Source organism: Chinchilla lanigera, unplaced genomic scaffold (assembly GCF_000276665.1).
Source record: "Chinchilla lanigera isolate Chin_1 unplaced genomic scaffold, ChiLan1.0 scaffold00018, whole genome shotgun sequence".
Lineage (NCBI taxonomy): Eukaryota > Metazoa > Chordata > Mammalia > Rodentia > Chinchillidae > Chinchilla > Chinchilla lanigera.
Genome location: NW_004955419.1, coordinates 24,468,993 through 24,490,685, shown reverse-complemented (window position 1 = coordinate 24,490,685; position 21,693 = coordinate 24,468,993). Strand labels below are relative to the sequence as shown.

The following is a 21,693-nucleotide window of genomic DNA, read 5'->3' as shown; positions in this document are numbered from 1 at the left end:
AAAAATCAATAGCATTCCTATACACAAACAATAAACAGACTGAGAGAGAAAGTAAGGAAACCATACCTTTCACAATAGCATGTAAGAAATTAAACTATATAGGAATCAATCTAACAAAAGGAGTAAAAGATCTGTTCAATGAAAACTACAGTGCTCTGAAAAAAGATTGAAGAGGATTTCAATAAATGGAAAAGGATCCCTTGCTCATGGATAGGAAGAACCAACATTGTGAAAATGGCCATACTACGAAAATTGTTGTACAAATTTAATGCAATTCCCATTAAACTACCATTAGCATACCTTACAGATCTAGAGAAAACATGCCTTAAATTCATCTGGAACCAGAAGAGACCCAGAATAGCAAAAGCAATCCTGGGCAACAAGGACAAATCAAATGGAATTAAAACCCTGACCTGAAATTATGCTACAAATCCAGTGTAATACAATCAACATGGTACTGGCTAAAAAACAGACTGGAGGATCAGTGAAACAGAGTGCAGGACACAGATACAACCACAAACACACTCAGTCACCTAATCTTTGATAAAGGGGCCAAACAAACTCACTGGAAGAATGACACCTCGTTAATAAATGGTGCTCGAAAAATGGGCTTGCCACCTGCCAAAGACTGAAAATAGACCAAAGTCTGAAAATAGACCAAAGTCTATCACCATGCACCAAACTCAAGTCAAAATAGATCACACATCTCAGTATTAAAACAGAAACACTAAATCTACTGGAAGAGAAAGTAAATAAAAACCTTGAAGACATAGGGGTAGGCAGAGAGTTCACGAACAAAAACCAAACTGCCCTTGAAATAGTTCAAGGAATCAACAACTGGGATGTCATCTTACTGAAAAGTTTCTGTACATCTAAAGAAATCACCAGCAGAGTCAAAAGAAAATCCACAAACTTGGAAAAAATGTTAGTGAGTGTCCCTCAGACAAAGGGCTTCTATCTAGAACATATAAAGAATTTAAAAATATCACCCCCCCTCCAAATTCAAAGACCCAATCCAAAAATGGGCAGCTGAGATGAATACACACTTCTCAGATAAGGAAATACAAATGGCAAATAAATACATGAGAAAATGTTTAACCTCATTAGTCATTTGAGAAATGCAAATTAAAACAACATTGAGATTCCACCTTACCCCAGTAAGAATGGCTAGCATTAAGAAATCAACCAATAACAAATGCTGGCGAGGTTGTGGAGAAATAGGAACCCTTCTCCACTGCTGGTGGGAATGCAGACTGGTGAAACCACTGTGGAAATCAGTTTGGAAATTCTTCATCAGAGTAGGTCTACAGGTCCCATTCAAGCCAGCTATTCCCCTTCTGGGTATTTTCCTATAAGATCTGAATACATCATATCACAGTGATATATGTGCACCTATGTTCATAGCAGCACAATTTGTAATTGCTAAATTGTGGAAGCAACCCAAATATCCAGCCACTGAGGTTTGGATAACAAAATTGTGGTACTTTTATATAATGGAATATTACTCAGCTATAAAGAAAGATAAACTCAATGCTTTTATAGGTAAATGGTCACAATTAGAGATGATACTCATAAGTGAAATAAATCAGACCTGCATGTGTAAGCATCATATTGTCTCACTAGTATAAGACCTGAGAGAGTGAATAAAAACTAGCAGGTATGATAGACATTGTGAAATGAAAGGAAAATGCTCAAAATTAAAGGACAGCTGGGGTGCAGAAAAAGAGAAGGGAATGAAGGGGAAATTATGTACGTACGTATTTACAGGATAGTTAACATCATTGTACTACTGTCTTCTTTTGCTGTACAGAAAGGAGCAGTTAATGATTACTTGTTTGATCAGTCTTGTATGTCTCTATTTGTTTTCCTGAGAAACCACTTTGAAGATATCAGTAAGTAATACAACAACCATGGTTAATTTCCTACAACTTTGTCTGTAACTCTTTTGTTTGTATTATTCTTAGCTATTTTTTAATGGATGCCTGTCTGTTAATATGTTTTCCTTCTTTTATATGTTAAAATTAAAAAAATGATATGGCAATTTTATTAACTCTTTGGGCAAAGAGTAGGTGGAGGGGGAGGTATTAGATGCTGTAAAAATACTGGGTAGTGAGTCAGAATAGGGCAAATTGTCTTTAAAGTTCCTTCTTTCTGCTGGCATAGCAAGGTTTCATCAGAGGCGCCTGATAAGAATTTAGGACTTTAACCTTGATAACAAGTCTGAGATAAAGAGGCCTAAAAGTAACAACACTTTAACTAGAAATGGAAATATGTGAAGAGTATAGGATATCTGAGTCCTTGACAGCAACTATTTTCTTGAACTGCAATATGTTGGTTCATGGTAAGGCCATTTTCTTGCTGTACCACCATGTCTGCTATTTCAGATGGAAGACTCAAAGGTAAGGAGATGATATCATCTGAGACTCATTCTTTTACATATCTGGGAGATGTTGCTGGCCACAATTGAGCATATCATTTCCAGTATTTGTGTTCCTCATTATGCTCTTCCAGCATGAACTATCTTGGCTTTCCTTATTGCATGGTAGGAAGGACAAACATTCTATGGCTGAGCCTGATGTGAACTGCAATGTCTGCAATTTTACAATGGTCACAGCAGTCACAACCCCCGACCATAATGCAAGTGCAAGAACATAAACTTGTCTTTACAGTGGGATAAATATCAGCCAAGTTATAATGAAAAAGGCAATAAAAATGTAGAATGAACTGTGTGTGTATTTGTGTATATGTTTGTGTTGCCATCTGCTATTTGGGGGAATCTGCCATAACATAAAAGGATGCATAAAAGACGATATAATAAATGGGATGAACAGAAAACAAACAAAATGACAAGTTTAAGTATTAATGGAATAAACATTTCAATCAGAAGTAATATATTTTCCTATTAACTAAAAAAAGAAATTTCAGTTCTTCAGAAGCATAATATTTAGGCAAAGATACATTAAAATAAAAGAGATGTTCCACACAAGATGATACACACCTAAAATCCAGGTACTCTAGGAAGTTGAGGCAAGAAGATCATAAATTCAACGTCAGCCTCTGAACTAAGCAAGCCTGTCTCAAAAAAAAGGATAATAAGGAGCAAAATAGAAGATCGATACTGGAAAATAGGAAGAATTTGTTTAAATGGGACTGGGAATAGAGAAGGGAAGTGGAAAAAAAAGGAAGGGGTGTTCTGAGGTCATGTATCATTTTTGTTGGTTTTTTGTGTTGTTTTGATTTTGTCTTCTCTGTTGTTTTGTTAGTTTTTTTAATTTTTAAAATAAATTTTTTTTAAAAAATGATTTTAGAAAAGAGAATGGAAGGAAAAAAATGGAAACAAAGCTTTTGTAAATGGGAAAGGGAAGAAGAGTTGAAAAGAGATGGGAATGGGAAAAAATAATTAATATATATTAATTATTACAGGTACAAATTCCCAATGATGAATGTGATCATTATGTATGGAAAACATGTACTAATAAAAATAAGTAAAAATAATACAATAAATAAATAAATAGTCATCTCTGGGGTTAGCTCACTTAGAAAGGCCTGAGTTTAATGCTGGGTACCAGTTAAAAACAATGAGCATAACACGGGACGGAAAAGGAAAGGCGAATAAAAAACTAGAAATTAAGATGTCTTCTGTCTGTGTACCGATTCCCCATAGGAATGTAGACATTATGCACTTCAAAAAAAGCTAATGGGCTATGTTTACATCAATTTAAATCATAGATATTTACATAATTTACATATTTGTCAATATATATGAACTTATGCGTTTGAATAAAGAGCACTGTATAGATAAATAGGGACTTTTCATAATGATAATGGAAGTTCATAAAAATAATAACACGGGGCTGGGATATAACTCAGTGGTACAGCACCTCGCTGGCAAGCACAAGGTCCTAAATTCAATTCCCAGTACCAAAAAACAATAATAATCATCCTAGTTTCAAATAGTTTCAAAATACATATACCAATATGAAATAATAATAGTTTCAAAATACATATACCAAAATGGAAAAGAAACAAAAATAAGTAACCTTCATATTTGGGGATTTTAACATGTCTTTCTCAGTATTTCAAGTACAGTTTTTATGTAACCAGTAACATAGAATATTCCAGTCCTTTAAACCAACAAACTTTATCTAAGCCTCATTTACAAAACAGTACACCTCAAAACTTACATTCTTTCTAAAGAAAACACAGGACTGAGTTGTGCTTAGAATGTAGAAGATTGTAGGAATTTAGAATTTAGCAAGCTAAATGTAGAACCTTATCTAACAACCTATTTACTGGGCACAGTGGCTATAGCGCACTTGCAATGACTGACATAAAATATATGTGGGTCAAAGAATCACAAACTAAATGCCAAATATTTTGAACTGAATGATATGAAAAAATGATATTGACTTCAAAATGAAAAACTCTTGATTCAAATGAAAGTATAATACTCATTTAGAGACTGCTAAACCAATTCCCATAATTATGTAGGAGTAAATCTTATAGTAGATACTAGTGGGATGAAGGAGGCTGGAGGAGAGGTTATTTGTAATCAATTGTGATTCAAGCAAGTTCAGTTCTGAACTCACATTGAAATACCACATGTTAAGTGAAGGTTTAGAAACAAAGGGCAACATGGCAAAGGCAGAATCTGGTAAGTGTGGTGCTCAGGAATGAGTATAACCGTGACCACTGAGTTGTTTAAGAATGAGGACAGAGAAGAGACATGGCTGAAAGGTCAGGGAAGAGCTTGCAGTGTGCCTAGTTTGGGTTCTTCCAGAAGCTGACCTTGTATCTTGGCTTAAGACCAAGTACTCTATTTTGGGAGAGTTTCAGGAAATATGTGTAGAGAAGTGAATTGTCTGCAATGGGGGGTTGTTGAGGGCTGCTCCTCTCTATGTACACTGACAGAGAGGTGAAACAGGAACAGGTATGAATATATGCAGGCAAGGATGAGTCTGTAGAGAGAATACCTAAGAAGGAAAATTCAGGAAATTGCTTTTGTTTCCTGAGAAGCTTAAAAACAAGCAATTTTGTAAGTCAAATGTACTGAATTTCATTGTTCAACATTCAAAAAATTAAATCCTTAAAGCATAACAATGATGTAACAGGTATAGGAATGCAATTCACTGATCCATCTCTTAGTCAAACTGAATAGTATTTCCACAAAAATTTGTCAAGAGTACATGTGATACTCACTGAAAGATTAGGTGGTGGCCAGTTCTAAATAACCTTACATTGTATTCTTACCATGTATGATCCATGAAATTTCAATCCAGTTAAACATGTGTCAACTACTGTGACTATGCAGAAAAAACTAATTTGAAAGTCATTAACTTTAGTTCAACTTTGACTGGATTTTTTGGTTATAACTTTTTGATTATGAAGAGAATTGATTATATTTTATGACCAGAACTCATCACCAAGTTACATAAATAGGTATGACATGTGTCAAGGCTTCAGGAAAAATTTTGCAGAATGTAACTCTCACATAATCTTAGTATTTTGTTAAACAAAATTATCCTTCAGACAGGATATGAATGAAACACAATTAAGCTTCTTAATCTAAAAGTGTTTCTTCATAAATATTCCAGAAAATAATCATAAAATAGAAATATTGTGGGGAAGGAGGAAGACAAAATAAAAGGAAGTTAGGTGATTTATGCCAGCCTTTCATTTTCCTCAAAAAACATGCATTCCAGCTTAATAGTCTCAAAGTAGGAAACCCCTACTGATATATTTTCTATGAAAAATTTAATTTAAAATGCATCCGCTTCTCAGAACTCTTGAGAAATTTCACAGATTATGAAAGTAGTAAAAAGATTATTTGTCCTTGTAAACTCCTAAATTCCAAACATTGAAAAAATTGACTTTTTTTCTAATTCAAGAATTGAGATTATAACACATTTCCTATCACTTCTAAAAAAGAACTCTGATTATAAGTCAAAATACCTGATTGTTGCCTCTGGAGCCTTCTTTTCCAACAGGAAAGGAAAAGAACAAGTTATTCAGTGGCCCTCAAAGCCAAGTCATCAGGTGTTTTATACACATACCAGCACTAACGGCACCAGCTTAATCATTCACTCTTTGGCCTCGTTTCCTATTAACCTTTACATTTCTGTGAATCCAGTCCCTTCAATTTTCCTCTCTTCATTTCATGTTTTTGTAACATCTATACTATATACATACAGTGCTATATTTAGTAACATATTTTGTTTTTTTTTAATTTTCTTAGAAGTAAGTGTTTGATCCCAGTTGGCACATACTTGCCCTCTACAATTAAGACATTTAAAGCTTAACTAAGAGGTAAGAATTGATCTCTAAAAGTTAGATATTATAAGGTAAGTATTTTTTAGGCTTCCTCATTACTGAGAACAAAAAATGAGAACAGAAACTGCCACCTTACTCCAAACTCAGTCCTGGTTCCAAGGAGAATTCACCATTCCATGAGCCAAAGATTGGCTAAATTTACACAATATTTTCTGGCTTTTTTCCACCTCCTTCTTTAAATTAGGATTTCTGTGTTGTTTTTCTTATTTTAAAATGAAAGAATGAAGACATATTAACAAACAGATATCCATTAACAAAGTAGCACAAGAATAGTACAAGCAGTACTGAAATACAGACAAGGTGACAGGGAATTAACAATGGTTGTTGTATTACATATTGATAACTTCAAAGTGGTTACTCAGGAAGACAAATATAGACATGCAAGATTGATCAAACAATTAATCGTTAGCTGTTCCTTTCAACAAAATGATATGTCAGTAGTACAACTATGTTAGCGATCCTGTATATACATATATACATAATTTTCCCCTTCTTTCCTAAAGGAATTGTCTCACTAGTGAAAGAACCTGAAAGGATGAATAAAAATTAGGAGGCATGATAAACATTATGAAATGAAGGGAAATTGTTCAAAGGTAAAGAGCAACTGGGATGTAGGGATTTCTGTGTTCCTAAAAGGATTAGACTTGCTGCCCTCACAATAGGGTAAATTTTTAATGATGAATTTTCTACTTTTATGAGTTTTTCTTATATTCCTGATGGTAGACTCTTAACTAATCCATGAACCTGATGCCAGATTCAGATCTTGGACCCAGGTACAATTCTCTTTTTTGGGGGACCCAGCCACTCTGGCAACAGAAAGGTGATCACAAAATGGCCAGCACCCTGAGGGTTAGAATGTTCAAATCTTTAAATTCTGCTTCCTTTTATCATAAATTCCTGACAATTTATTCTCTCATCTCACAATTTACTATTCTCTCATCTCAAATCTTTAAATTCTGCTTCCTTTTATCATAAATTCCTGACAATTTATTCTCTCATCTCACAATTTACTCTAGGTATTCAAGAGATATCATACTGTATCCTTGTATCCTAGGAGTTTCTTCCACCAAATATCCCATTTCATCTGTCAAAAATTCTATCTTGCATAAAACACTAAACATGAACATAATTTATACAAATTCTTAGGCATTTTATGAAAAATATGTCTTTTCTCTAGTTTCAAATAACACGTTCCTCATTTCCATCTGAGATCTTATAAGAATGTTCATTACTATTCATTCATATTAGGCTCTATCAACATTCTGATAATGAATACTTGGATAATTTCAGAGAAGATCAAAGCTGTCTCCAAAGTTCTCCTATTCTCTGAGCCCTGCCACGAATTATACTTAAAACCTCATTCCCACCAGTGTTTCTCAAAGCTTTTCTATCCTTTAGGCATTACCCAGTTATAAAGTTATTTTCACACTCTTAAGCATTTATTCCAACAGTCCACTTCTTGGCACCTATTTCTATGTTATTTTTCTCTTAATGCTATAATAAAATGTCTTAGAGTAGGTAATTTATAAATCATAGAAATTTATTTCTCACAGTTCAGGAGCTCGGGAAATCCACGATCATGATGCTGGAAAATTCAGTAGCTGATAATTATTTTATTCTCTGTTCAGTAGATTGCACCTTGTTCCTGAATGTATTGCTTAGCTATCTCTAAAAGACTAGAAGCCATAGAAGACAAAAAAAAAAAAAAAAGATAGCGGCTGGGGATTTAGCTCAGCGGCAAAGCACCTGCCTGGCAAGCGCAAGGTCATGAGTTCGGTTCCCGGTACTGGAGAAAAACCAAAAACCAAAAACCAAAAAAAAAAAGAAAAGAAAAAAAAAAAGAAAAGAAAAAGGATATTCATTAGGAAGGCTTAAGGTTCAGAGATAGGAGGGTACACAATTGTTATATGAATGTTGGAGAACCGAGAATCTCAGTAGCTGCTTAGTATAAGTTAGAAATTGAAAAACAACAAGGATCAAAGATACAGATCTAGTCTAACACTGAAAGTTTGAAAGGTCCTTTGAGCATTTCTGCTATGTCAGAATTGAAAGTGTAAGGAAAGTGGAAGTTGATGTTCATGAGCAACAGAAGCAAAAGATTACCCACACAAACAGAATGAAACTCCTCAAAACATTCCCACTTCCTTTTTCTTTCACTTTACTCCACTCAGGCTACAGGACTAGTAGCTGGGGCCATGAGATAAATTCAAAATGTGGGTAACACAGCCACACTCCCTAGAAACACCCCAGAGACACACCCAAGACTGTGCTAAGAAATAAAATGAGGATCCACTGACAATATAATATTGATTAAAATATCAAGATATCAAACCATTCAATGAAACACAGTTCATCCTTGTATTTGAAATACTCCTTAGAGTTACAAAAAAGTATTTATAAAATTATATTTCAATCAGTAGAAGTAAATACGAAAAAACTTAATAGTGTTAGTATAGTACACATTTAAGTATCCTTTCATTAATGCAGATGAGTTATGCAGAAAAGTGGGGTTTGTCTTGCCATATTCATAGGTGGATGTAATATACTTTGAACTTCTCCAAACACGTTACTCACCTTGTCCTTCATAATTCCTTTCCTCTTCTCAACTACTTTCTTTTACCCTACACAAAAACAACTGTTGACCCAGACTGCTATATCTTGCAAAACTATATTACAAATTTTAAGGAGAAGTAAGATATATTCATGATAAAAAGCACCTAGAGAAATTCAAGATTACCAAACTAATACTCCAAAACAATTCTCAAGGATATCCTAGAAAGAGAATAATGACAAAGTGGTTAATAGAATAAATGCACCAGGCAGTGTGAGGAGTTAAGTAAAAGACAAAGAGAATCAGCAAAAGGAAAATAAGCCAATGACAGGAATGAGTCAATATCTATTTGTAATAAATTTCAATGTGAATGATCTCAGTTCCCCAGTAAAGAGCACAGATGGGTAAAATGTATAAAGAAACAAAATCCAACTGTGTCGTGTACATCAAAGGTATTTAACCCAAGAAGAAATGTGTATATCAAAACAACAAAGAATGGCAAATGATATTCCATGCAAATAGAACATGAAAAAAGTGGATGTAGGTATCATATTCAGAAACAGCGGCCTTTAAGCTGAAACTGGTTAAAAGAAGGAAAAAATAACTACATATTGGTTTGGAAGAAAATCCCAAAGGAAGAGATAATAATTATTAACATATATCCACCAAATAATGGTGCACACAACTTTATGAAACAAGTATTATTGGACATAAAAGATCAGATAAACATAGACACAATGCAATTATAATAGGGACCCTCAATGCCCCACTTTCACAAACAGACAAATTAACTTCACACAAAAAAGGAAATAAATATCAGAGTTCAACAGAACCTTTAATAATGTATTTAATAGCTATCTAGTGTTCCACCCAAGAACAACATGCACATTCTTCTCATCAGCACATAGAACTGTATCCAAAAAGTCCACATACTAGCCCATACTGCAACCTTAAGTAAATGTAAAAGAACTGAAATTATTCCATGCATATTATCACATCATAGAAAAAAGAAGCTGGAAATCAACAATGAAATAAAACATAGAATTTATGTACATGCATGGATACTAAACAATATATTCTTAAATAAACAATGAGTTACAGAAGAAATCAAGAAAAAAATAAGTCACTTTCTAGAACTAACTAACTGCCAAGGGCCAGCTTGATGCAGTGCACAGAATTCAGTGATAAATATTAATAAATTGGTACAAAATATAGAGTCTGTCTTAGGCCTATGTAACTCATGGCAAGACCTGCACCTCATTTATGGACAAGTTAATCCTTAAACCAACTGTCAGAGCTAAAACCAGCTAAAACCTTGGCACCTCAAAACAAGGTAATACAGAAGGGCTTTGACTCATTGAAATTCCTAGCTCAGTAGTTTAGTTAACAGTTAATTGAGATACTAGTTAACCATGATCTGTTCCTGTGTGCTTTTCCCAAAATGTTTTTCCCTCAGTCCTTGAGCCTTGCCTGCCTCAGCAGTTCACCTCCATCACTTCCTGCAGCCTACCATCACATCCCCTGTCTTAGTAACTTTTCTCTTGTAGCTGATACAAAGAATACCTGACATACAAAAGTAAGGAAGGAAAGGTTTATGTAGCTCAGTCTGTAGAGGCTTCAGTCCATAATCAGCTGGCTCCAAGGCAAGGTGGCACGGGACAGAGGCAACACTTCAAAGCAGCAGAAGAAAGCAAAAGCAACAGGAGCAAAAGTGGGAGGAGCCTTCCTCTTTTCCCCTCTTATGTTATAAGCAGGCAACCATCCCCTAGGGAAGGTGGAGCACTCACACTATCTCTGTGCTTTCCTCTTGCACAGGATGAGGACATTTACAAAATAAGGACCATGGCCCTCTGTTGAGTTGTTTAGTTAAACTTCTAAACTTCTCAAGTTGACACAGTGTATCAACTATTACACCCCTCAATCGAGCTGTGCACATACTAAAGGCCAGGGCTGCCATGTCTCTTGGTCTTAGTCCTTAACTTAGCTTTGATCATCCCAGTTTCCCTTGTAACTGTAATATATATATATATAGTCTGTGTTTTATTCCTTTGTCATATCCCTAAGGAGGAGGTCAGTGGTCCCAGGCCGGTGCCCCAATATCTAATAATACTGCCAATAAATATACCAGAATTTATGCGACACAGTGAAAGAAGTCCTGAGAGAAGTTTATAGTAGTGAATGCCTATATCATAAAGACCGAGTGAATCCAAATAAATGACCTAAGTAAGGATACACTTCAAGGCCCTAGAAAAACAAAATTGCTACAATCCAAAGCTAATACAAGGAAATAAATTATAAAGATCAGAGCAGAAATCCATGAAATTGAGAAAAAATACACACAAAAAAAACAATCCATTGAAGAGTTAGTTTTTCAAAAGAAAAAATAAACAAACCCTCAACCAATCTATTAAAAAAAGAAAGAGAAGACCCAAGCAATGAAATTAGGGGAAAAAAAGGGTGAAAGCACAATCACAACTGCTGAAACCAAATACATTATTTCACAAAACTATATACCAATAAACTAGAGAATATGGAAGAAGCTGATAAATTTAGACACATATGAATTACCAACACTGAGCAGAGAAGACTTAAAAATCCTGAATAACCCTATAATGAGCAATTTAATTGAAGCATTAATAAAAAAGCCAACAACGAAGAAAAGCCCAGCTCCAGTTGGAGTCCCTGTTGAATTTTACAAAAATTTCAGGGAAGATCTAATACTAATAGTCATCAAGCTCTTTAATGAAATTGAAAGGGAAAGCGTACTCCCAAAGTCATTCCCGGAAGCTAGTATTTCCCTGATTAAAAGCCAGCTAGGAATCCAGTGGGAAAAAATTATAAACCAACCCTTTCATGGATATAGATGTAAAAATCTTCAATAAGATACTGGCAAACAGAATACAAGGAATCATGAAAAAAACATAGGTTATGACCAAGTAGGCTTCATCCCAGTGAAGCAAGGTTGGTTCAACATACACTAATCAATATATGTAGTACATCACATGAACAGATGCTATGATAGAAATTACCTGATAATCTCAATAGACACAGTCAAATCCTCTGACAAAATCCAACATCCTTTGATAATAAAAACAGTGCAGAAATATGTATAGAAAGGATTTATGTCAGTCTGATAAAAGCCATTTATGAAAAATCTACTGCCATCCTATTATATGTGGAGAAACTGAAAGCTTTCCTCTAAAATCAGGAGGAGGGAAGTGAGGTTGAACCTCCTTGGGTCGAGGGACCTGGGCCCTTGGTAAGCGGCAACACCGTGAAAAGAGACACTGGAGACCAGGCTGATGGCGCAGATCTACTTTATTGCAGAAGTACCAGGCATTTTATAGAGCAGGCTAAGGGCATGGTTTGGAGTTGGTACTATTGGCGGGGGAGGGGGAGAGGGGATGGGGGGCTGGGGGCGGAAGTAAGAGGTCAGAGCGAGACAGCCTAGGCGGGGCGACTCACTCGGTTTGCCGAGGACATGACGAGTCTGAGTTTGCTCAGACCCGCTCCTCCGCCACGGCCGTCAACCAGACCTCTGGACCCCTTTTTCCCACAGGGAAGGATGTCCAGTATCACCATGTTAGTTCAACATAATACTCAAAAAACTAGAGTGAACAATTGGGCAAGAATAATTAGAAGTGATATACAGGAAAGGCAGAAACTAAATTATTTTAATTTGCAGATGACATGGTGATCTACACAGAAGATCCAGAAAATCCACTGAAAAACACTTTGAATTAATAAGTAAATTTAGTAGTGTAGCAAAAATCAATAACATTCCTGTATACTAATAATGAACCCACTTAAAAATAGGAAAAGTTACCTTTCATGATAACACGCAGAAAAATTAAATACTTAAGCACTGACCTAAGTATGTGAAAAATTTCTACAATGAAAACTACAGTACAGTAAAAGAGGATATAGAAGAGGACACCAAAAAATTGAAAGACATCCTGTTCCTGGACAGGTAGAACAAATTTAGGCAACATGGACATATTTCCAAAATTGATGTACAGATTTAAAGCAATCCTTGTGAAAATGCCAACAGCATTTTTCATAAAACTGGAAAGCACAACCCTAAAATTGGTATGGAAAAAGAAGAGACCCAGAATAGCAAAAACAACCCTAGGTAAAAAGAGAAAACAGGGAGGCATCACAACCCTGGACTTGAAGTTACATTACTAGGCTAAGTGATAAAAAAAAAAAAAATAGCATGGTGCTGGCACAGAGCCATACATGAGTATCAACTGAACAGAAGTGAGGATGCAGAAATAACCCCAAGCATATTCAACTATTTGACCTTTGACAGAGAATCCAAAAAACATACACTGGGGGAAAATACCCCCCTTAATAAATGATGTTGGGAAAACTGGCTATCCACATGCAGATCATTAGTTCCTTGCTCATATCTTTCACCATATACTAAACTAAACTAAGAATGAATCAAAGATCTAAATGTTAAAACAGAAACACTTAACCCACTAGAAGGAAAAATATATAAAACTCCAGAGTCACAGATGTCGGCAAAGACATTCTGAACAGAACCTCAGTTACACATGAAATAGTACTGAGAATCAATGAATGGTCTTATATCAAATTAAAAAGCTTCTACAGAGTGAAAGGACAAAGTTTAAAATGGGAAAAAATTTGCCAGCTATTCCTCAGCCAAAAGAATACAGTCTTTCCTCACTATATCATGGTTCACTTATTGCAGCTTCACTGTATAGCAGGTTTAAAATATATATATATATATATATATAAAATTCTGTATCATGGAGTAACCCTTCTACATACTTGATGGAAATATAAACTAAAAACCATTAAGAAAATAGGCATGGAGACACCTCAAAAATGAAAATTAAAAATTCATTTGACCCAGATACTCCCCATCTACGTATATTCCTGAAAGTGTTAAAGATGTCATATTACATGTTTATAGAAGCACAATTAATAATAGTTAAATCTTGGACGTAGCCTATAATATGTGTCTACAAACAGATGAGTGGATAAGGAAGAGGTGATTACGCACAATGGAGTACCACTCTTTCACAAAGATAAACTTGGCTCATTTGTAGGATAATGGATGGACCGTTAGACCAATGAATGCTAAGTGAAATTAATCAGACAGATACGTTTAAATATCACATGAGAAACCCAAATTACAAGCAGAAAAAATAAAAGATAGATGAAAAGAACTAGGGAAATAAATCTTTCTCAAATGGAATGAAGATGAAGAGATGGAAGGAGATGGGAGCAGAGGGAGGGAACAGAAATGAAAAAAGGAATTATGCATTACCTCCACTTAAGGAATGCAAGAATTACGTACTGCAAAAATATACTAATGAAAACATTGAATTAGAAAAAAAGATATTTTAGGGACAATTTGACTCTTGTACTTAAATATTGATTTTGGGATATCTGAAACATCACTGTGGCTTTCAAAAACAGTAGGAGCCTATGGTTTTCAGGTGATCAATGGATTTTCAGCCATTGTTTAACTGACAGTGGGTCCAGTAAGTCTCAGAATACATCCTGTGGTCATTTCTCTCAGTTCCAGAATGTATCACTGGGATAGATATACTTACAATTTATTAGAATTACTGTATTTGTTTCTCATCTGTGATGTGAAGGCCATAAAGGTGAGAAAATCATCTCTGGGAAAATAATACATCAAATCAATGTCACATTCCCTGGAATAATTTCAGAGATTAGTGCCACCATCTCAACATGCAAAAATGATAGTTCCCACCACATTTCAATTTGACCCTTCTATTTGGTCTATGCAGAAGATGGATAGATCTCAGACAGTGACAGTGGATTGCCAAAAGTGTAATCGAGTGGCACTGTAATTGAAAGTGTTGTACCAGATGTAGGTTTTTGCTTGACCATAAAAGCATAAATCCTGGTACCTGTTTGTAACTATTGACTTAGCAAATGGCTTTTCTCCCATACCTATCCATTGGCCCATAGGAAGCAATTCACTTTCAGCTAGCAAGATTAGCAATACAAATTTACTATTTTACTTTAGGAATATATTAACTCTCCTGTCCTGTGTCATGATTCACAGAGACCTTAAATGTCTCTCTCTTCCACAACACATCACATTGGTCCATTGCATTGATGACATTACTCTGATTGGATCAAAGGACTTATTGTTAAGGCTTTGTATGTCATAAGATGGAAAATAAATCCAACAATATTTAAGAGCCCTCTACCTCACTGAAATTTCTAGAGCCTTGTGATGTGGGATATGCTGAGGTATCCATTTGACATGGCAAGAGAGTCCCCATTTTATGTTTTTAGAACTCCATCTTAGAAGTCATTTAAACTCTAGATGAATTCATGACTCAATCCCTCTCCTCTTAGTTAACCATAAAACCCATGAAAAGAGAACAAACCATTAAACTAAGGAAAAAATAGAACAAATTGTGGGGTTAACTGAACATTAAACCACATCCTGCCTGACCAGCAAACTTCTGGAAAAATTAAACCTGAAACAGTTATGTGACATTCTTGTAAAATTCCCCAAAATTAGGTAATGTGATTACTATGGAAACCTGCAATGCATAAAATCCCCAGAAAACAGATTCATTGTTGACATTATCTGACTTCATGTCCGATTGTCATCCTCCAGTGAATATAAATCTCATATGTTCTGATTCTTGGTTTCTGAGAGTGTTTTCTTACTGATTCTGCTGTAACTCCTTGAAAAGTGAAGCATAAATTGTTGCATCTGTCTCCTCCATAACTAGAACAGAGACAGTTCATTCTTCAATAACTTGAACATGTTATTCTCTGCTTTTACTGAGTTACTCCTAAACCTTCTAGTTTTTATTAGGCCCAGAACAAGAGAAGGCTCTACAACAGGTCCAGTGCTCTGTGTAGCTGCTTGGTCACTTGGGAGGATTTAATGATACTTAAAGCATCAGTGGCAGATAGGAATATTGCATAAAGAGTCTGGACGTTGCCCCTAAGTATACCATGGGAAAGGCCTCTAGAATTTTGGAGCAAGGCTCTAGCATTATCTTTAGACATCTTCTCTCCCTTTGAGAAACAGTTCCTGGCCTGTTACTGGGCCTTTTTGACAATTGAACACTTGACTATTGGACACCATGTTACCATGCAGCCTGAGCCACCCATAATGAACTGACTGTTCTTCACCCTCAGTGTCATAAATTTGGATACACTTATAGTCCATCACCAAATGGAAGTGATATGCTGTATGTTATCAGGCTGTTATGATTTGGATTTACATATCTCACCAAAGCCACATGCAGTCATAGGTGAGGTTTTTCAGAGGTAACTTGATGCTGTGTGTGATGCTGGCATTAAGGATGTGTGAATACTAAACAGGTCAACAGAGTTGTTTGGCACTGCCCTAATCTCAGCAGCCTCCATACAATATAAAAGGAGCAGAAAGATTCTATTAAGGTCCGCTGTTGTTTTTGCAACCTTGTTGACACCATGAGCTATTCTCTGTGACCCCCTCTGCCATGTGCCACACTGCCTTGGGGCCAGCCAACTGTAGACTGAAACCTCTATAAACTGTTAGCTAGATAAACATTTACCCCTTTCAGACTGGGTGTGGGATAGCCCCAAGAAGATCTTGAAAGTTTAAATATGTTACAGGAAGAAGTGGCCCAGTTGCCATGGTTCCTACCTGTGCTATACTGCTTTTTGTGCCTATGCATGCTTCCATGGGTTCATGGATGTATGATCAGTTGACAGAGGAAGAGAAGACTAGGGCATGGTTTACAAATGCTTTTGCACATTATGTAGGCACCACCTAAACGTGGGTAGCTGTTGTATTACAGCTCTTTTCCGTGACATCTCTGAAGGACAGTAGTTAAGGGAAATCATCATAGTGGAAAGAACTTCAGGCAGTGCACTTGGTTATATGTTCTGTTTGGAAGAAAAATATACTATATACTATATACTCATTCTTAGACTGTGGCCAATGGTCTGACTTGATTGTGAAGGACTTGAAAGGAATATGACTCAAAAACTGGTGAAAAGATATTTGGGCAAGTGTTACATAGGTATATCTCTCCATATGTTGTGAAGGATGTGAGAATATTTGTGTCCCATGTAAATGCCCACCAAAATGTAACTTCAGCAGGAGAGGACTTTAATAATCAAGTGGATAGGATGTCTTGTTTTGTGGATACTATTCAGTTGCTTTCCTCAGCTATCCCTGTCTTTGCCCAATTGGCCCATGAACAAAGTGGCTTTAGTGGCACAGAGAACATGCACAGCCTCAGCAACTTTTATTCACCAAGTTAGAGGTGACTACAAGCACTGCGGAGGGCCTAATCTGCTAGCAGTACACAGCAACACAGATTCTTTGATATGGCACCATTTCCTGAGGTAATCATCCTCTAAGCTGGTGGCAGATTGAATACATTGGGCCATTTCCACCACGGGAAAGGGAGCACTTCATCCTTGTTGGAGTAAACAGTCTAGGGATTGATTTGTCCTTTCTGCATGTAGTGTTTCTGCAAAAATTACCATCTGTCAACGTACAGAGTGCCTCATCAACCATCATGTTATTCCACACAGCATTGCTTCTGACTAGGGAATGGACTTAATACCTGAAGTAGTATGGCACATGTTCTTGGAATTCACTGCTCTTACATGTAGCCCATCACCCCGAAGCACCTGGCTTGATAGAATACTGAAGTAGGCTGTTGAAGTGGCAGATAGTTGGCAGTAGCCTACATGACTGGGGCAATATTTTCCAGAGGTTGTATGTACTCTGAATCAGCATCCAATATATGGTACTGCTACCATATATAGCTAGAATTCATAGAGTAGCTAGAATTCATGGGTCCAGAAATCAAGAGGTGAGAATACAAATGGTACCATATACAAGAGTAAGTTCATAATTACACCTAGTGTGATACTGATGTAGAAAAATAGAGTACCCTGGGACCTCCTCCTCTCTCCAAGGACTCAACTCAGCACTACCCATCAGACAAAGTCATGTTCTTATTTTGTTCTGTCTTTTAACCACAAGATTACAGCAGTTTCTGAACCTTGTTGCACCCTCACTTCCCATAGCAGCTGCTTCATAATCTCCTGTTATCTCATTCCCTGTACTTTACCATGCCCCTCCCTTCAAGTGGAGTTATTTCACAGCTGCTTATTACCTTACTCTTCTGTTGGTTGAGGTAGACCTTATGTTCAAAGATGTAAACCTGTCTGTCACCGTTAAGTAGCTACCTTTGTTTAGCTCACTGTTTCCTGCCACAAACTCTATATAACAACTCCCCTAACCCAGCCTCAGTGCTCAGACTTTGGGGTGCTCAACTCCTCTGGCATGCTGGCATAATAAAGAGCTCCCTCCACGTCTCTGAGCTCCGCCCAATGGTTTCCTGAGTCACCTGTAAATCTGATTTTGCTGTAACATTTGGTAAAATCCAAAGTTATAATAACATTAACACCCTAGCAATCTTCCTGGTCTTTGGCTTGGGCAGGCATTGGATCCTTGATCCCTCTTCTCTGGTCTCCACCTTGTTGGAGCCGCTACTGAATTCTGTAGATTTCCAGCATGCACACAGACATTGTGGATCCTTGTGCCGTTGATTCCACACAGTATAATCATGGACTTTTCCACCTCTGACGCTGTAAATCTAGGTAATAAATCATCTTGTATTATTATACATTTTTTTCTATTGTCTGTGTTCCTCTGGAAAATCTAATTAGTCTAAAGTTATACATTTTTTTAAATAATATATTCATAAATTAATCTGTAGCTTATGCAAAATAGTGATGCAACTGTGAGGTATAAGTGTAGCTTCAAATAAAAAAGACCTGAGTATGTTTAACTTGAACTTTAGGCAGTCGATAATGTCAGCATCTGATTCCTCTGTGGTTCACTGTTATTAATTTTATTTGTTAATGACTGCTATAATTGAAAATTGCTATGAAAATAAATTCAGGAAGGTAGACCTCTACATTTACTTATACCTTATAGGACACTCATTCATGATATTTTATTAAGGGGAACACATTGTTCCCATTCAAAAGTCAAAAAATGATCATTCTCAATCCTCTTGCAATTTTCTTACTATAATTTCCATTTTACAATAATAATGTATCAAAGCCATTCCTCCCACCACTTTTGCTTCTTGCCTAATTTGAGTGCTGATGTGGGATTCATTGGCTCCTTCAGGCCTCTGTACACATGTGAATACAAAGGACCAAAAGCAGACTTAAAGAAAGATGAAAAATCTGAAACCAAAAAACAGCAGAAGTCTGACAGTGAGGAAAAGTAATACAGTGAGAAAAAGGAAGATGAGGAAGGAAAGTAGGAGCAGGAAATCACAGAACAGAAGGCTCAGGTGGAGAACGGCATTCAGACACAGTGACATGAGGGAAGATGACAGATCCCAGCACAGTAGTGGAAATTGGAATGATTTTAAAATGATCACAAAAGAGGAACTGGAACAGCAAACAGATGGGGATTGTGAAGAGGAAGAGGAAGAAGACAGTGATGGAGAAACAGCTAAATCTTCACACAAAAAATCATAATCTGACTAATTTGGGGACTGAATAAGTGCAAGAGATTGGATTTTCTATATTGGCAGATCATCGTAATGTACATGTGGCACTTGTGGCATTCTTTAAGTCCATTTGCTGAAAGGATTTGACAGCCAAGAAGTTCTATTCAGTACTTCATGCTATAGAATATTGGTACTATTATTGGTACAGTCCAAAGCCATTAATAAGTTTTATGCATTTGATAATTTTATAGTAAGTAGATCTCCTTTTGATTGTTATCACAGATTCATTTTCCACAATGACCTTTAGATTAAGGGCATTTTTGATAGTTAAATGGCTTCTTACTCTTAGATTAATCAAAATAAAAGGAATAAACTCCAACATTTCTGATTATTCATAGTTTATGTAGCCATTTCATAGTTTCTTTAGGCTAAAATACTTAAACTCATTGTTCTTGATAGTTATACTTTTGTTTTTCATTATAAAATTCTACCAGGAAATTTCTTAAAGATTCTGAGTTAGCAGATTCAACTAGTCACAGTGCAGGAACAGTTTTGACTTAGCTACAAATTCTCCTCTCCAATTTAGGAAATCCAAGCTGAATTGTACATCTGATTCAGAGAAAGACGGTCATCTCCAGCAGGAACATGAAGAGCACTGGTTGGAAGGTGGTGGCTCTTCTTCCCCACCCCCTTGTCATAAAGTAAAGCGTATTCTGCACATAATTTACAAATAAGCAGTTTATTTTAATTGTTACCTATTATTTAGACATTTCTCAACACTTAAATTTGTAAAATTAAGATCATGTAAGGTTATGTTTTTAGAGAAATGGAAGTTTGGATAACCCACAGAACATTTGTATCTTTCTACAGCAGCTTCAGTTTTGTGCCCACATTCCCTGTATTTGAATATAAGTAAAAACAGATCCTTACCAAATAAGAGCAGACTTAAAGGTAAATGTTTGTATGTCTTAATGTTCATTTTGATTTATTTTAAATCTTTGCATTTAGAAATGGGGTACTGTATTTTCCGACCAAGAGGCACTGCTGTGAAAGGTAATTTACTGTTCTAAAATATCAATTTAAAATAAAGGCTATAAAGAAAAGAAAAAACCAAAGCCATTCCTCCATTAAACCATGACAAGGAAAAAAAAATTAAAACAATAAAAAATGAAATAAAAAAAAAACCATGGCAAGGTGTAGGAAAGAGATTTACATCTCTATCTTCCAGTAATATCTACTCTCTCACAGCTGACTGGCCACCACTAGAATGAGGTGCTTTCTGAGAAATTTCTAGATTTCTTTCCAAGCACATTTCTGTGCAGCTGTACATGTGCAAACTGCTTCCCCCCAAGAGTGAACTTTTGTCAAAAGAGAGACCTGTGAGTCAATGCACAGTAGAGAATAGAAGGAGAATAGAATAGAAGGATCACTATCCTGCCCCAGGATAAGACTATGGAGTTCAGTTGTTCGATTGTTCTCCTCATTTCCCCTTAGCTCTTTTGTGGCTTGTGCAGCATGGACTTTGCTACTGAAATTCATACTGTCTTTCTCCACAGTGAAGACAAAATGTCCCTGGGCCTTTTTTTTTTCTTCCACTACCAGGAATTGAACTCACAACCTTGTGCTTGCCAAGCAGGCACTGTGCTGCTGAGCTAAATCCCCAGGCCCCTCCTGGGCTTTTTCTTTCCTTTTCTTTCCTTTTCTTTCTTTCTTTTTTTTTTTTTTTTTTTTTTTTTTTGGCTTTTTTTTTCTTTTGATTTTTTCAGGTGAATTTTAATAGTATACCATCCTAGCCAGTAGAAATGCTCAAAAGTAAGCTGGGTCCGAACCAAGAAGAGGTCCCCATTTAATACAATTTGTGACATCAAACAAATAGAGACATAGAAGTGAAACAAAAGCAGTTAGTCATCCTAGCTGCTAACCATACCTTGGCCTCTGAAGAAAATCCATCCTGTGCATCTGAGGATGTTCAGATCTGCGTAGCTTGTGTATAATCCCATTTATTAATCTTATCAGGTTCTGTTTCCATGCTTGGGAAATTTTCTGCTATTATTTCTGCAAATATTCTTTTTATGTCAGTTGTGTTGCCTCCTGCTGTCTCACTGACTCCTGTAAGTCGTACATTATTCCTCTTTGGCTCATCTTGCAGCTGCTGAATTGACTTTTCCTGGATCCTTGTTGATTTCATGAGATCCTTTCTTTTACGGTAGCTAGCTGCCATGCTGTCTTCAAGGTCTGAGATTCTATCTTCAGCTTCATTCAAGCGGTTTTGGCAGCTTTCAGTGGCAGCTTTGTTTTCCTGGA

At 36.2% G+C, this 21,693-nt stretch overlaps 1 protein-coding gene across 2 annotated transcripts in view; it reads right to left on the bottom strand.

Moving 5' to 3' along the window:
* Positions 1-21,473, bottom strand: part of Baat (bile acid CoA:amino acid N-acyltransferase) — a 52,516-nt gene extending 31,043 nt beyond the window's left edge. Inside the window, exon 1 of one of the 2 annotated variants that reach the window (XM_005382803.2) lies at positions 21,317-21,473. The gene's annotated coding sequence lies outside the window, so the exon portion shown is untranslated. Of the gene's footprint in view, positions 1-5,952; positions 6,013-21,316 lie in introns of those variants that run through there. The other variant, XM_005382802.2, reaches the window with a different exon arrangement.
* Between the last annotated feature and the right edge of the window lie 220 nt (positions 21,474-21,693).